We start from the raw sequence: 14,934 nt of genomic DNA on the forward strand, positions 1-14,934 counted from the left end.
TTCGTGTTCTGGCATTCGTCACTCAATTTCCACATACTACACTTCACTTGCAGTCTTCAGCAATGGTACTAGAAATATGAGGGCTGATCCTGTGTAACCGAGGAACACGGTCTTTGGGAATCAAAGGGCTGACATGGGCTTGGTGGGAGTAATCGCCAATGAAAGTGCCTCTTGTGATCACATGGGGAAACCTTGGCATAGTTTCAGGGGGTCTGCAGAAAGCAGATGAGGCATGGGATGGTGCAGTGGAGAGGCTCCAGGTGTGGTGAGCTAGACCTGGAGGTCAAATTTTGATTCCATCACTACCTGTGCAACCTTGGAATCTTTCCTTAAGTTCTTAGACTCAATTTTAACAAATACAAGCTGGCGTTTCAAGAAAGTGTTTTGAAAATCTGACTAGATGTAGCGATCTGATGTACACTAGTGCCGTGCCCAGATCCTGCAGCAGATCAGGGACTAGACCACCGTTAGGGTCCCCCATGAGTCAGTCATGGTGGCTGATGCCTTTATTCCCAGAACTCAGGAGTCAGAAACAGGTTAATCTGAGAACTGGAGGCCAGCCTGGTCTACACAGAGAATTACAGGATGATATAGTAAGACCCTGTCTCAAAACAGCAGCAACATAGGTTTCCCCCATGAATCAAAGCAGAACGGCACTTCTTTGAATCTCAGCATAGTAGTAATATCCTCTTAGATGCCTGATCACTTAACAAAATTGCAAATACATTCTGCTTATGTGCACTGAGTTTAACGCTTAAGTTACCAAATGAAGGCATTCTGAATCCCTCTTCACTGTGTGGTCCACCAGGTGAATTAGAGGATTAGAATAAGGGTGTAAAGTGACTGTTGTTTCGAAGAACAAAGCCACGTGATGCATCTGGGAAAGCTTTCTTTAACGATGTGTCAGTTAAATTGGTCCCTGAAGAGTGGGTACGACTTGGACACATGAGGACAGAGGGCAAGGGAGACTCGGGAATGAAAGCAAAGATGTAAAAGTGTGTGTCTCTATGGCAAGTAACACGAAAACACCCTTCAGATCTTACACGCCCTGAGTATTAACGTGGCGCCTTCCTCTCCTATCTCCGCTCATGTTCAAGACCACCACTCTATCGCTTACCTTTCCTGCTGCTGCACTGAGGAAAGACTTATTTGGCTCATAGGATTAGGGCACGAAGGTATACAGTTCATGGTGGCCTGGAAGGCTTGGGACAGGATGCTCCATGACAGCGGAAGCATGTGGAGGCTGCTCACTCACACCCCAGGGAACCAGGAAGCAGAGCTTGGCTCTAAACCTCAAGGCCTGCCCTAACATCTCACTTCCTCCACCTAGTTGCCACCTCTTAGAGTTTCACCACCTCTCCAAATAGCACCCCCTCCCCCCAGACTAGGTGTTCAAATATATTGACCTGTTAGGGCATTTTACATGCAAACCATAACCTGATTCCAACCCCCATAGGCTCATCACCATCTCATAATGCAAAATCCATTCCGTCTAAAAACAAAACTCTCTATGGTCTTACACTTTCAATGGTTTGAAAGTTCAAGGTCACTCCGAGACTCAAGCCAAACTCTTAGCCGCGAGTCCCAGGTTTTAAAAACTGTTAGATATTTTCAATGTATATTAGAGGAGGTTGTCAGAAGATAACAAGGAAATATAAGCAAGCCAAAACCAGGTAGGGCAAACACAACCCCTGCAACTCCACACCTGGCATCCTGACTCAGCTGGTGTCTAATGTCTTGGGAAAATCCATCCCTCTAGCACTGGGGCCTGAATCCCTTGTGGCCCCTCGTGATGGCTCATCTTGGTTGTCCACGGGAATCAACTGAACTCCACGCTGCTGAGTATGCCTGTGAAGGACTCGCCTGGTCAGATTCTCTGAGGCAGGAAGACCCACCCTAAGGATGAGCCATTCCTTCTAGGGGCAGCCCACATAAAATGGATATGGGAAAAAGAAGCTTTTGGTTTTCCCCTTCTGACTCTCCCTCTCCGTCCTGTTGCTGAGGCACTCCCTTGCCCGTATTTTAGAACTAACTTCTTGGAGATTCCGACAGAGACTAAAGCTCATCAGCGGTCCAGGAATCTTCTAGGACTCCAGCAGCAGACGGAGACTGCTGAGACATCCAGCCTCCTGGTCTGAACAGCTACTGATTCTTGGCCTTTCTGTCGTAGGACAGCTATTGTTGGACTTTGTTAGACACAGTCTGTAACCCAGTCCAGCAACTCCCCTTTTAGTATAGACATTTACCCGTTTTACCGCATTTGTTCCCTTTGAGAATCTTAACTAATACACCTCTCTTACGCTAGCTCTATTTCGAGTTTGCGGCTTCCTTCAGTGGACACCCCAGGTTCTCCACTGTCAGCTAGGGCTTTGCCTTCAGAGGGCTCTCATGCTCGCTACACTGTCCCTAAAGGCCGACACTCTTCCTCAATGATGCCACTCTCCCGAATAATCAGAAACTTTCTTAACACCAACTCTGTTCTTAAATTTAACTGGTTTGAATTCCTTTCCTCACAAAGCTCGATATGTCTCGTATTATTCTGCTCTACATCACTATCAATCTGGGTAAATGTGCCGAGTAATACCATGCTCTAGCCTGAACATGTGAGTCGTGAATTTTCCTCTGCCAAAGGAAGTGGGATAGAGAAGCAGAGGCAACTAGGAGGCCATGAGATGGAGGGAGCCTCTTGGCAACTGAGAATGGAAACTTCCAGCACAGAGGCAGTGAGCTGGCTCAGCAGAGAAAGGCACCCGTCACAAAGCCTGATGACCTGACTTTAACCCTTGTGGGAAGAGAGTGGGAGGGCCACCATTTCTGCAGACAGACAGACAGGCAGGCAGGCAGACAGACAGACATACACATACACACACTTGCACATACACAGAAATAAAGAAATAATTGTAAAAAAATAATTTCAAAACAAAATTGAACTTTGCTGTGACCCTTGTGCTGGAGAGATTTATGTAACTTGACACAAACTATAGACATGTGGAGGAAAGGAGAACCCAATCGAGAAAATGCCTCCATAAGACCAGGCTGTAGGCCAACCTGTAGAGCATTTTCTTAATTAGTGATTGACAGGGAGGATTCAGCCCACTGTAGGTGGTGCCACCCCTGGGCTGAAGGTCCTGGGTTTGATAAGAAAGCAGATTGAGCAAGTCATGTGGAGAAAGTCAGTAAGCAACATCCCTCCATGGTCTCTGCATCAGCTCCTGCCTCCAGGTTTCTGCCCTGTTTGAGTTCCTGTCCTGATTTCCTTCAGTGACTACATTGTAGAAGTATAAGCCAGTTAAACCCTTTCCTCTCCAGCTTTCTTCTGGTCATGGTGTTTTATCTATAGCAATAGAAACCCTAAGTTAAGACAGTTGTTGACATCCAAACTATACTCCTTTATATAGAGAACATTAACAGTGAACCATGCTTACAGCCTAAGCCGATCTGGTCTTCATGTATGGCCTAAATGCTTTCTGGGATATTTTCTAGGAACCCCACAAACAAGACTGAACGTTTTGTTTTCAGTAAAATCATTTTGGGAGCTGGAGAGATGGTGCAGTGATTAAAAGTATTGGCTGCTCTTTCAGAGGACCTAGGTTCAATTCCCAGCACCCCAGGGAGGATCACAAGTCTGTGTAACTCACTTCAGGAGATGTGATGTCTTCTTCTGACCCCCAAGAATACTACATGCATGTTATACACAGATATACATGCGAGCAAAGCATCCATACACACAAAATAATAAAACATTAATTTTTAAAAGAATTTAAATCTAAACTTTTTCAAGCGTTGTAACGTAAGGCTTTACCTAGCCAGCTTTAATTCTATCCAATTCATAGGAACTGCCCTATTATGTCATTTAGGTTCCTTAGCAACCCTGATAGATATAACTTCAAAGACCAAGAAAAAACTATATACAGTTGTAAATATTGTATATACTATAAATAACTTTGTTGAGACTCTGAGAAGTTCAGCCCTTGGTGTCAGGTATACCTTTCTTTCAGAGTGCCTCTTTCCCTTGATCCTCATGTTTAACATCTGTATTAAGATCTTGTTTTATAAGTCCAAGTTCTGTTTCTTTCCTCCTGGCACTGAAATACTTTGCTACAACGAAGCCAAAGCTCTGGCTTTACCTGGTTGGAAGTCCCTACGACTTCAATTTCTTCAGCTGTGAGGACGGAGCAATGTGTCTGTCTCATCAGCACTGACACCAAATGAGCCTGCTACTTTTGAGTTCAGCCTCATTCAAGTTTGCAGAACGTGGCCAGAATGCTGTGGGATTGTCTACCAGTGTACAGCAAGAGTGGTCTCAACCTCAATGTGCCGTTGGTCTCCTTGGAAAGCTCACAACGGTCATTATTTACATTTATGTTGATGCTATGATCCTTCTCGTTGCCACCAGGATGTCCCGTTAAAGCTCTTCTTACATTATTCTAGAGATGTGCTGGCTCCCATGTACAAATTCCCCCACATTGCTCCTACAAATCACACAATAGGTCTTGCCATAGCAGCAGCCCTAGTCTGGACAACTACTTCTATTACTTCCTTTTCTCATTTCTGGGACCAATATCTGACCAGAGGCAGCTTAAAGTGGGAAGAACTTCTTTTTATTCATGACTTGAGAGGCTACAGTCTGTGGTGTCAAGGGCATGGTGGCAGGCGGTAGGAATCCATGGCATCTCAGCAGACCAGGAAGCGGGGGAGGGAGAGGGCTGCCTCTGAGCTGCTGCCTTCCTTGTTCTTCCTCTTGGTAGAGCCCCAACCCAGGGAACTCTGCTGACAGCTTTTGAAAGCTGTGCCTCTTTCAGTTGGTCATCTCTGGGAATATCCTCAGGACCACATCAAGGGGTGTGTCTCGCTAAAACCCTAGTCATTTCTTTATCCAATCAAGTCAATCGAGTTGATAATCACACACTTAACAAATGGGTTACAAAACTGGGTTACTTGACTGTCCCATGCCCAGGACTTGTACAGGCTCAATGTGATTCTATCTAGATGGATAAAGCCAAAGAAAATACAGTTTTCTCAGAACAACCTCTTCTATTCCTGTGGGTTCTACCAACTGCTACCCAGATAAAAATCATGTTAGTTTGGTCAAGACTCTCCTGTTGTGAAGCAGGGTAAGTAAGAACTGTCTGAAATTGTAACTTGGCGATGGACTTTTCCTTCTTTTGAATCTTACCTATAATTGGAGATGAAAAATCCCTGAGTGAGAGTCAACCACTAATTATCACAGGAGGGTACAGTTGTGGGGAGTGACTTTCTCAAAGCCTAACAATAAATCATTAAAACTAACAGGACTTCTGAGGAACACATACAGACAAACTACTTAGGTGTAAAAAAAGATATACCCAGGGTCAAAGAAAACCCTAAATCCACCCTTGGAAGGACTCTGCCTTCTAGAAGGCAGTTGAGTTTCTACCAAGTGCCCTGGAGGAATGGTCAAGTTCTCTGTAGTTTTCTGGAGGTGGAGATAAGGAATGGCTAGCGATCATAATGAAGCCATGGTGGTCTCAGACCATGCCACTCTTCAGGGTGCATGACATCGCTAACTTGTTAGTCTGACATGTTCTGGGAACATAAGCCACTGCCTCTTGTTAAAGCACATAGACACTTCCCACACAATTAGACCCTAGACGTTTCTGAGATACCCCTTGTTTCACATCTATGGCGGCCGTGTGCAAGAACTGGTATTAAACAAAACATGTTCGACTGACTTCACAGTTTTTCCTGGATTCAGTTGATGTCTTCTAGCAGCTCCAAATCGGAAGTATTATTAGATGTTAAATTTATTTAAGGATAATGTGGACTTGGGAGCTGAACATTCAAGATGGGCAAATATAGACACCCATGTATACATATACATGCACTCACAAAATGTTATAAAACTGGCCAATGAAGATAAGAGCAGTAAGATAAAGAAAGTAATGATCAACACTATGTCAACATCCTCATCTGGCTGTGTTCACCTGATGGCTGACAATACCTTTATTTAGAATTGAATACAAGTTGAATGTAATAATTCATACTGATACAGGAAGATAGGCATGAGTTTAAGGCCAGTCTAGGATATACAATGAGTTCAAGGCCAGCCTGGGCTACGTATTGAGAAATTGCCTCAAAAAAGAAAGGAAGGAAGAATGAAAGAAAGAAAGGGGAAAAAAAAGAAAGAATTGAATATAATGCCTCCTCTTGCTTCTGGTACTCAGTCAGGTCTTAGTGAGTGGAAACAGGGCTACCTGAGAAGGTGAACCCTTGAATGAGAGGCAGTATCATCAACTAGACCCCCAAAGACTCTCAGTGGCTCAACATGAAAGGTTGATATGGAAGGACATGGTGGTTCATGCCTGTAATTCCAGTACCTTGAAGGCAGAAGTAAGAGAAAAACAAGTTTGGCTCTGTCATAAGACCTTGTCTCAAAAAAAAACAAAACAAAAAACAAAAATCAAAACCACAGGCCAGTGGAGCACCTTATACCACCATACTGGGAAAAGCAAACAAAGTAGAGTTTCATTGCTGCTGACCACTGGGGACAGCAAACAGCAAAGTTCATCACAAAGGTCACAGAGCCATGTTGGGATGAGTATAGGGAAATCTAGGAGACTGACTAGACTCTTGCACTGAAAACTGCATCACCGGCCACATGGACTGCTTCACCAACGCTCTCTTATCATCACTGGTCAGTTTGCCCAGAATGTCCAGGAAGGAGGACCATAAGCTGTCCCTCAGGAGAAAGACAGAGGTCAGAGGACTTCTGCAGGGAGACTTCTAGTGGAGGAAAAGTTGTTAAGTGTCAGGTTACAATCAGTCAGTTGTCGGATCTGTTGGTGCTGTAACCTCAGCAACTAAAATGTGTAAAAAGTGAATCTCTGGAATATAAAGTGAAAAAGAAGAGAGAAGGAAAATGGATAGAGTGGAGACAGCTGTGTTCTTAGAACTAAAATAGGCCAGCAGCCCGGAGGCTTGTGATAGGTCGGGCTCCAGCCGGGTGCTGGAGGTAGCAGGAGAGTCCAAGACACAAGGCCATCCCCTACAGATCTGAGAGCAGAACCCAGCTGGCTGGCAAGCCCTCCACCCAGATGCTAAGCTCATGCCACACTACACGTAACCACCCAGGAAGAGGAGGAGAACCTAGAAGACAGGGCTGGGCAGGCAGCTCAGTAGTAGAGGGCTTGGTTAATGTGCACGAGGCCCTCAATTGATCTCTGGCACACGACAGAGGAGGAAGAACAGAAGAAGTAAAGAAAGAGGGAGAAAAAAGAGGGGGAGGAAGAAAAGGGGGCAGATGAGGAGGAGGGGGAAAGAGCGCCCCAGCTCAGTGCTCAGTGACTGGCTACTCCTTTCTTGCATCTGTGACCTGTGCACCTGTGCAGTACTCCTGGTACATCCTGCCTGAGGATGGGTTGTCACCTTCTTTACCCACGGAGTCTTTCTCAATGCCTGTGTGTCAACAGACTCATCTGTCCTTTGAACTTTTAAGGTGACAATTACTGGAGCTACATCTACCAGCAGGAATCAAGCATCTCTTCATGTTTTAGGATCAAAATCTGTGCTATCAGGGTTGCTTCTGGAGGTGGCCATGTTTTCTCCCAAGGGAAGTGTCTTTCGGTAACTTCTCCCTAATCAGAGCTGAACTCTGGCTCCTGTGTCTGCCTCCAGAGAGCACCAGGTTCCTCCCAATGCGAGCTTCCTGCATGACTTCTGCTTCATCCAGCTATTTGCACAGTGCTGAAAGCCATCTGATTAAGCTACGTTGGGAAACTGCGTGGAAAACTGGGTGATTTTTGTGTCTTCTCCTTAATTCTTGTCATTTATGTTTCAAAATCCCTTCTACTTTATTTAACTGACAATATTTGATGAAATAGCTAGAGGGCTAAGGATTATTATTTCTATAGCTGTCGGATAACAGTTCAGACAATTTATACGCAGAGAGATTGATGGGTGGTGGTGGTGCACACCTTTAATCCCAGCACTTGGGAGCAGAGACTGGCAGATTTCTGTGAGTTTGAGGCCAGCCTGGTCTACAGAGTGAGTTCCAGGACAGGGTCCAAAGCTACAGAGAAACCCTGTCTCAAACAACAACAACAACAAACAAATTATAGGCAGTGATATTGATTGATGGAAGAGGGGATGAGGGAGGAGAGTGCGAGTTAATGAAGTTTGGCTAAATGATAATAGCAGGAGAATTAGACCAAGAGCATACGGTGATTCTTTGTGCCCCCTTAGATGTTTTCCTGTGATTCTGAAACAATGTCTACATAAAAACTAAAACGTGTTTCTAGAAACCTTAAGGCTACGTAGACACCAGGTTTGGCATTTATCAAATTTGAACCAAGAACAGGGCAGATACCAAGGTCGTGGAGCCAGCTTGATAGGAGAGGAGAGGGGGTACCCACGCTGAAGATCTGAGGGAAGGAAAACTGAGGGAAGGAAAACTGGGAAGGCCACTGGAGCCGCCCTCCCTCAGAAGGAACAGAAACTTGGTCGCATTGATTCATCCTCTTACCTTCCAGACAGTGCTGGGTAGACCTCGGAAACCTCTAATCTGCCTGTATGAGGCAATTTTTAATATGTAGTTCACTGTTTTGGTCTAGTTACCATGCAGTACATTTCTGTGTGTCATCATATGACAGATTAACTTTAATAAGATCCAAACTATAATTATGTTATTGGTGTCATAATCATTACCATGTGGCTCAGTTTTAATAACGTAATGTTTAGGTAGTTTGTCTGTTCCTTCATAACGTCAGACTAACATGGTTTGGAGCTGGACTTCTTCCGGTTTGCAAGGCTGGGGCTTCTTAGGGCTTTGCTTCTGTGGCATCTCAGGCTGGGAAAGTGACTTAACAGAAAGCTTTGATGTCATCCACACAGAATGGGGTTCAAATCTAACCCATCCACTTTAGAGAGGGAATTGGAACAAGTTGCCTACCCACGTTGAGCCTTTCTTTCCTACACAGTGTAAAACCCAGGGCATGGTTATGAGGGTCAAATAGGAGATCCACTGAAGTCTTTGGGTTACCACACAGTGGTCACCAGTCTCCTTCCTTCCAGAGAACCTGGATGAACCAACACTCATTTCCCATGTAAAATTCTGCCACGCCATTCCAGCCAAGTGGGCCTGCTCATCTTTGTAGCATGCTTTCACCGAACCAGAAGGTTTCACATCAATTGTAGCCGCACTACAAATGGGCGACCTGCATTTGGCTGAGTTTCTCACACTGGTTCCCAGCGGTGGCTGATCAGTAGAGCAACATGGGGAGCTTGGGGGTCGTTAGAGACTGATTTGATTGGTCTGTGCAAGTCTGACCCTGGGGATACTGTGACCACCAACACGATTGCAACTTGTCACTGTTCCTCTGTGGTGTTGCCACTTGGGTCACATGGGTCTCTGGCCAGGCTTGCAAGAGTCAAAGGGAATCTTTGTGTTCACCCTGCATCTTCTCACAAAGATCAACAGGAAGCCTGTGTAGAGTGTCCATGTTAGGCTCCAAAACCTAGATCTCTGGAGGAAGATTCCCGGGAGAGGGGAAGGAGCACCAGTGGCAGGCAATGCCAAATAATTTTAGTGCTTTTCTTGTTTGCCACATGCCATCAGCCAAGACTTCAAGGGCTCAAAGTAAGAGTGTTACTACTTAGGGCCAATGTACTAAAGAGGTCATTCAAAAAAGTCCAGGACATGGATTCTCAGGTGGTGAGTTCTTCTAGACAATGCTTCTCAACCTTCCTCATGCTGTGACCCTTTAATACAGTTAGTTCCTCACGTTGTGGTGACCCCCAACCATAAAATTATTATTTTTGATGCTACTGTTATATAATTTGCTACTGTTATGAATCATAATGTAAATATCTGTGTTTTCGGATGGCCCCTAGAAAGGGCTGTTTGACCCCTAAAGGGGTTGTGACCTACAGGTTGAGAACCCCTGTTCTATAGGATATTTGACAGATAGCAGCTCCTATGCACAGCGATTCCCATGGTAAGCTCCTGGCCACTCTTCAGCAGGAAAGTGACCATAGCAAAGACCATCCGCCTACCTGTTTCCTATGGCTTAGGGACAGTGATGGGGACACTCTGAGAAGTATGCTCTTATGTGATTGTGCCTTTGTGTGGCCATTGTAGGGTACACTCACTTGTCCTTCTTGATGCAACCAGGAGTCAAGGTAAACAACACAAGGCGCTACTGACTAACCTTGAGCACACTGCTCTACAGGAAAGTCTTTAAAATAAAGGTATACTGTGTCAAATCATAAACCCTACTCACGGTTAATATGATCAGTTCTCTGTACTGTGCAGACTCTATGTGCTGTGCTGGTATGTGACTGGCGTACAAGTGGGCTTGTTGGCACCAGCATCAGCCAAACACTGGAACTGCCTTATACTGCCACACTGTGACACCTATGACATTGTAGAGATTTTTCAGCTCTGTTACAATATCTAGTACCATCTTCTTCTATGTAGTCCCTGGTTGACCGAAAAAAATGGATACGCCTGGTAGTGGTGGCCCACAACGTTAATCCTAGCACTTGGGAGGCAGAGACAGGCCAATCTCTGGATTTGAAGCCACCCTGGTCTACAGAGTGAGTTCCAGCACAGCCAGGGCTACAGAGAGAAACCCTGTCTTGAAAAACCAAAAACCAACTGAAAAATGGACGCATTATTATGCTTGCTGGTGTTAGGCTTCCTTTGTTAGTAACAAACAACAGCCTTACTGGACTTGGTTACAAGGTGCCGGCTCTGACCTACTGGACTGCAATTGGGGGAAACAGTTACCCACATCACAAATACAAAAAAGTCAAGTGTTTCGAGCCATGCCTGGTTCCCCTGTTAATACACGAAGTCTGCTACAGTGTCCACACTTTTCTTTGTTAATTCTACAAGGTACTGCGGGGTTGGGATCTGAGGACACAGAAGTCAGATTAGCCTAAGTGAGCGTCATAGTGACAGAGGCTAATTGTGTACCTTGGTTCAGTAAGATGCATTTATTAGTTGAAATCTTTTTATGAGCATGCAGTCTCGCAATAAGCACTGGTTAGGCACCCATTGTACGCCAAGCATGTGTGCAGGTAGGACACAATGTTTGCAGGACTGCATTAAACGGTTACCATGGCCCGAACAGTGGGCAGTTCTGGCTAAACGGTTTTCCTTAGCTCCATTTTCCTGGAGAAACGGAGGCTTTCAGCGATTGCTAGACCATTTAATTCCACAGTTAGTCCCTACTCTTCACTGCAATGAAAGTCTTAAACATTTAAGGAATTTGCTCTGTTTTGATTATTAAGGTAAACAGCACCTCCTCTCCCCCCAGCATCAACTCTATGGTACTCTTTTCTCTGTGGAGGGCTCTACACACCGCAGTGCTGGGGAGCCTGCTGCCCCTACTCCCAGGCGCCCACCACTTCTGACACGTTGAGGAGTTGAATTGGGAAAAAAAAAGCAAAGGGGTGTGGAAGTTTTCGCGACTCCTGGGGATCCCCAGATCTTCCTAAGGAAGAATGCTGGTTCCGAGGTTGCCCCTACTCTCCAAAATCTGTTTGCTTGCAAAACCCTGTGCAACGGCCACACCAAATACCAAACCTTGGACAGGAACCAAACGGTCACTTCCCCGCCCTCCCAGCACAGTATGCAAATCCGAGCACCAGGAAGTAGCTGGGACCTCTTGGCCGAGCCCAGCGACAGCCAGTTCCTCTCCCACCGAGCCGGGCTCGGGCGCCTCCCCGGCTGACGCTCAGCAGCTAAGCAGCCTGCTGCAGGCCGGGCTGTGTCCCCCGCGCAGTGTGCCCGCAAGCGCCGGCCACGCGTCCTGCTACCCGGGCCGGCAGCTGCTTCCCAGGCGGGCCCCGGAGGGCCGTCCCGTCGCGTACGCAGCTTTGAACCGAAGTCACCGTGGAGTTCCGCAGCCCCGAAACTTCTACCGTCAGCGAGTGAGTGAGGGGCTCGAGCGCGGGGTGGGCGCGTCGGGTAGACCGAGCCCGAGACCGGAGCCCAGGTCGCTTGCTTGGCTAGGGACCCGGGTATTCGGCGCAGCAAAGGTTGCTCCCCGTTTCTTGCCGGCACTCACTCCGGGTGGTGAGAGCTTTCAGATGCCTCCAGCCTAGGGTGACTGTGACTCGCCCGGGCGGTCGAGCGGGGGACGCGGGGGCGGCGGTTCCGCAGGTGTCCGCAGCGGAGCGGCGCGGGGGCGTGGTGGGAGGTGCGCACAGGGTGGGAGTCCTTGGGTCCTTGGCGGGGGCCACCTGCGGGCCCCGCTCCAACGTCTCTTCTGTGCTAGGGAAGCCTCGGGGCACTCGGGAAGGAGCGTGGCGGGAATTCGGGAGGGGGGTCACCTGGGATGCAGTATCTAGTAGTCCTGCCAGACCCTGGGTCCCCAGGCAGACTCTCTCTAAGGCTGCCTGTTGGCTGAGGTCCCTGATGACTCGGGGCAAGGTGGTGACGTCGAGCGGCTACGGCGGTGGCTGGAGCTCGACCTCCCGCGGAGCCCGGCTTCTCTCTGGCGGCGGCGGAGCGGTCCGACGCCTCGGCCAAGAGGAAGCTGGAGTTATTTTAAGAATTCAGGGATGCCTTTCCTTCGGGCTGGGGGGAAGGGTGTATGCTACAGTTCCCACTCACCCGCCTTATCTTAGCTGGCTGTAGTGGCTTCCCCGTGCTGTTTAGGTTGTATTTTTTTTTCCCAACAGTCCGCTCCTCTGAGCACTTGTGGTTGTCTCTTCCTTTGAGTATCCATGTTTGTGTTAATTTTGCCAATCCGCTCAACTTCCTTGCCACTCAGAATGCAGGTGGGAATCTAGGCCATGCAGTCTTCTAGCTGTGTGTGTCTGCGGATTATTCAAGTTCCCAGTTTGGGTTTCCTCATAATTCAGAATGAACCTACCCGATAGGTTTAATAAACTGAAAGTCCTGGAACTTACGCCGCGTTATGTAAATGGTACTTGGTACAGCTGGTATCTATAACAACGAAGGTCCTCGGGTCTTGGCAGTTTGGTGATTTTAAACCTGAAACCACAAGTCAGAGTGAGCCATCTGATTTTTGAAAAAAAACCTGCTTAATAAAGACCTACCTGAATGCTGTGGTGTCCCACGGGTTCCTCTGATTCCAAGGCCCTAAAACCTAAGACCTAGCTCGGAAGACGTTGGATTCCTGGTTTGCTCCTGAAGCTCAACCGGCTGTAGGGTGTTTTCTCTGTGTAGTAACGTCCTTAGTATTTTTTTTTCTTTTTTACGGAAATAGGCTGTGCCCTGAGGGGTGCAGGGCTTCTCTAGTCCTTCTTAAGTGAGGGGAATCCTTCTTCCCTTTAACTCTGCCTATCCAGGCTCTCATTTGGAGCTGAGCTGGGTGATTTGGGGCTTTTCCTGTTTCTTTGTTTTGCTTTTGTTTATAAAATTTGGCTCACAAGAGCCTTTGGTGAATGAGCCTCTTGGGCTGTGAGTGTGGTGACCTGAGCCAGGGAAGAGGCCAGCAGATGTGAAGGAAGAGAGGTCAGGATCCAGGAATCCTGAGCTGTGGTATAGGCACCGCACGGCTGGCCAGGGTTGAACTTACAGAACACCCACTTGGGCTGTGTATTGAGTCAGTGTTTCCTCAGGGCAGCAGAGGTATTAGGAAATGTCCATGTTTATAGACTGGTCATCCCGACAATGACTGGCAACGGCTTTATCTCGTTTGTCCAAAATGAAGGCCGGGTGCTTGATGAGTGCTCTGTGGAGACGGCCTGGAAGGAAGAAGGGAGGCTTACCCTACTGTAGGCTGCTCACCCGCTGTCTTGGTTTCTGGAACAAAGGTGGAAGGACATTGTCGAACGCCGCCAGAGCTCTAAATGGAAATCCCTGCTCAGGACTGTTCTCGGTGTCTTTGGAGGAAGTCCTGATGGGCAGAAAGACAGTTTCTGCAAAGCTGGTCACCCTTCTTCATTACCTTAGAGTCTTGATACTTTGTAAAACAACCCCCTTCTGCTGCTAGTGGCTTCCTTGCCACAGAAGAGGTCCCACACAACTTGGCAAATCAGTGGCTTTGAAGACTTCTTCGTTCCTCCAGGTTTTGTGTTCAGAAATAAATGACAGAAGCATCTGATTAGAGTTTGGTCCCATAGAGATGTCATTTAGCAAAGTGAAACCGTATGATCATATATGAACCTATACTGATTTCATAAATCGGAATACAATGTGCACACATATATAGCATAAGACATTGTTGCATCTCACTGGGACCAATGATCCCTAGGATACATAGATTAATAAATAGAACATTGAAGGGCCACCACAATAAGTAGGCTATTAGTCGGTGACGCATTGGCATTTGAACCAGCCTAGAGCCTTTCTGAGCAGCTTATAGCAATGAAAATAATACTTTTTTTTTTTTTTGTAACTTCAGAGGCCTCCTCCTGATTTCATTCTGGACCCCTCATGATTCCCTACCCGTAAGCAGGGGACTGACAGATACAAAAAAGAGATTCAGGGACTTGTCTGAGGTGAAAGGCTAGATGGTCTTTGGATATTATAGGTATGCTTTCTGACTACTACTTTGCAGTAGATAAATGTATTATTTAGTACGTATTTGAGACAGAATTGCAGAGTAATTTTCTTTACTTATTTGGTAGTTTTTCTGAACTAAGTTGGGGGGGCTGTGTAGGAGTGGATGAACTAAGTTGGGGGGCTATGTAGGAGTGGATGAACTAAGTTGGGGGGCTATGTAGGAGTGGATGAACTAAGTTGGGGGGCTGTGTAGGAGTGGATCTCCGGGAAGCCCCCTTCTGCATTTTCAGCACTGCCTCCTCTTTGGTGTGGATCATCCGTAATGACACCGTGTGTCATTGGAATAGCCTCGCTTGTGGCGTGCGCTGGTTAGCCAGGACTGTCCAAGGACTAACTGCCAAAAGTCTTCTTTCTGTCATTGCCATGGACTCTACCATCTCTACATACCTGTTACAACGAGAGCATCCCTCATGATG

General features: G+C 46.9%; 1 protein-coding gene across 2 annotated transcripts in view; it reads left to right on the plus strand.

The window, feature by feature from the left end:
• Positions 1-11,636: 11,636 nt before the first annotated feature.
• Positions 11,637-14,934, plus strand: part of Lyn (LYN proto-oncogene, Src family tyrosine kinase) — a 104,687-nt gene continuing 101,389 nt past the window's right edge. The window contains exon 1 of one of the 2 annotated variants that reach the window (XM_038347242.2): positions 11,637-11,913. The gene's annotated coding sequence lies outside the window, so the exon portion shown is untranslated. The remainder of the gene's footprint in view (positions 11,914-14,934) is intronic. The other variant, XM_038347241.2, reaches the window with a different exon arrangement.

This window comes from Arvicola amphibius, chromosome 11, assembly GCF_903992535.2.
Source record: "Arvicola amphibius chromosome 11, mArvAmp1.2, whole genome shotgun sequence".
NCBI classification, from domain to species: Eukaryota; Metazoa; Chordata; class Mammalia; order Rodentia; family Cricetidae; genus Arvicola; species Arvicola amphibius.